General features: G+C 46.1%; 1 pseudogene; it reads right to left on the reverse strand.

Moving 5' to 3' along the window:
* Positions 1-287: 287 nt before the first annotated feature.
* Positions 288-1,912, reverse strand: LOC118889023 (annotated as a pseudogene).
* Between the last annotated feature and the right edge of the window lie 851 nt (positions 1,913-2,763).

Below are 2,763 nucleotides of genomic sequence, written 5' to 3' on the forward strand. Positions count from 1 at the left end.
GTTCTAAAATTAACTGTGATGTTTACACATATCTGTGAATATGCTAAAAACCATTGAACTATACATACACTTTATATATATATATATATATATATATACTTTTATTATTCACCCATTAACTGCATAATATGCCAATCACGAGCTAGTTTTCAGCAGTTACATTCCCTTGATCATGGCTGCATAATGATGTGATTAATTGGAAAACAGGGAGACCAGAGACACGGCCAGAGGTGACATCACACAGCCTATGCCACTGCAAAACAATCGTCAAATTCAGTGGCGGTTTGTAAAGCCAGTTCAGTTCTGCTCCCCTTGCCAGAGATTCTCACGTTTGTGAAAATTGGACCAACAAGTGGTGGGGCTCCATTTCCTGGTTTGAATTCTCAGTGGCTTTATCCAGAATCTCACTGGCAACTGGTTACTGTAACACCAGCCCAACCTTCTCTGCCCCCATGCTGGGCACTTCCAATTGTTAAGATAATACTGTAGGTTGCTGTCCCCTATGCTGAACTTGAGCTTCTTCAGGAAGGTTTTGTCTTCCATGAGATCCACTGCATTGAACACGTCAAACCCTTTCATTTCGGTGAGAACGAGGGCATTGCTCATGAGGTCTAGAAGAGGGGTCTGGGTATGAATATTGTAGAAAGAATAAGCAGCCTTTAGACTCTTGTGGGTTGGGTGGTTTATGATGGGAGACAGAAGTGTATAAAAGCTCAGCACATCTGTCACTTCACCGTTTGCCTTTTCCACCACAAAAGTGTCGGTGATATTCTCCTGGGGGTAGAACCAATGTTCACCTCCTCCTGGCTCCTGACTGGCATGAGGTGAAACTGCTTCAGGTACCAGGTGAGGAGCTGGTGCACTATTGGAATGTCCTTTTTTCCCATTGGTTGCGGCCCAGCTGTCTTGGGAATCTCTGGCAGTTGGTAGAACTTCATGGTGCGTTGCATGGTCATATTTCTGCTCAAGTGGGAGAACTTCACTTCAATCAGCTTCCGTGGGTTTAGGGACCGATGCTAGTACCTGCAGGTGCCAACAGGCTTTGGTAATACCAACCCAGCAGTGTAAACAGCTTGGAAGATGCCCTCCAGGTGAACCCTCTGGGTTATCTCACAGATCAGGACTGGAGCCACCCTCTTGGAGTGCAGCTTCTTATGGACACACAGGAAGTTGATCTCTACCATCTTCTTCTCTGTGTCATAGATATGGATGTTTGCTGGGATGGCGATGATGAATCCAAGCAGTTTCTGACCTGAGACCACTAAAACCCCACAGTGCCACTGGGGGAGCCAGCCAGGCGGCCGGAGAGCCCACAGAAGAAATTCTGGGGAATAATCGGAACACGTTGTCATCATCTTCCACATAATTCTCGTTCAGGAGGATGTATAGTTCTTTCAGCACACCACGGTCCGCCTGGTCCAAGGCGTCCCAGGTGAAGCCCTGGGGCAGGGTGTAGGGCTCCTGGCGGATATTGTCTTTGTCAGGCTCCACAGGACCATGCATGTTCACAACTTCTCCCAGTTTGGGGATGGGCTGCATGTCCCAGAACTGGTAGCTTCACTTGCTAGCCTCGTCCATGGTTTTTGCAGGTCCCTTGAGCCACCGAAAAAAAGTTCAGTGGCCTTCTGTATTTCCTGGATCCTCTCTGCTGGCAAAGAGTTCATCCTAACAGGCTGATCCTGGGCTGAATCTGTCTCACGGCCTTTTTCTTTCTTCTTTTTTTGTTTCTTTTTCTTCTTTTTGGCTCCAGTGTCATTGGCTGGACTCAAATCACCTCGGTTGTAGCTGTTGTCCTCCTTGTTCTTGCAATCGCTGCAGTGCTCATGGCCATTTCCATTGCATTTCCGGCTGCATTTCCAGAATGCATTGGAGGTGCCCAGGGCTTCACTGCTGTATCACTCTCGTCTGCCATCTTGAGTTGCCTGTACATACACTTTAAATGGGTGAATTGTATGATATGTGACATGTGAATTACATCTCAAAGATTTTTAAAAAACATATCAGGGATAAAAGGAATGAGAAATAATTTAATCCAAATAAAAGAGAGTGATAGAAGGGCTTGCTTCACCTCCTACACACATGCACGCACACACTACCCTTCCAACTCATCTGTGGTACCTAGAATAGTTCCTGTGGCATATATAGTAGGTGCTCAAGAAATATTTGTTGAATTAACGAATATAGTTTATATCTAAGAATGGATGTATTGGGGATGGGCAAAGGAGTAATACAATAACTGAAGGTTGTCCACTGGGGGAGAAGAATAGGGTCTAGATGGGCATGGGGTGTGGGGGGGTAGTCACTACAAGTTCTCTCTGTATATATTTTGTCAGCCTGGTAGACAACTATTGGTTGGCCAAAAAGTAAGATATTATGGAAAAACCAGAATGAACTTTTTTGCCAACCCAATACTTCCCTGAAATCCAGGGAGACACATCAGTATTTTTTAAAATTAATTAATTAATTAATTAATTAATTTTTGGCTGCATTGGGTCTTCGTTGCTGCATGCAGGCTTTCTCTAGTTGCAGCAAGTGGGGTCTACTCTCGTTGCAGTGCGTGGGCTTCTCATTGAGGTGGCTTCTCTTGTTGCACAGCACGGGCTCTAGGCGCACAGGCTTCAGTAGTTGTGGCATGCAGGCTCAGTAGTTGTGGCTCACAGGCTCTAGAGCGCAGGCTCAGTAGCTGTGGTGCACAGGCTTAGTTGCTCCGCAGCATGTGGGATCCTCCTGGCCCAGGGATCAAACCCGTGTCCCCTGCATTGG

The sequence above is a fragment of the Balaenoptera musculus genome, chromosome X, assembly GCF_009873245.2.
Source record: "Balaenoptera musculus isolate JJ_BM4_2016_0621 chromosome X, mBalMus1.pri.v3, whole genome shotgun sequence".
Lineage (NCBI taxonomy): Eukaryota > Metazoa > Chordata > Mammalia > Artiodactyla > Balaenopteridae > Balaenoptera > Balaenoptera musculus.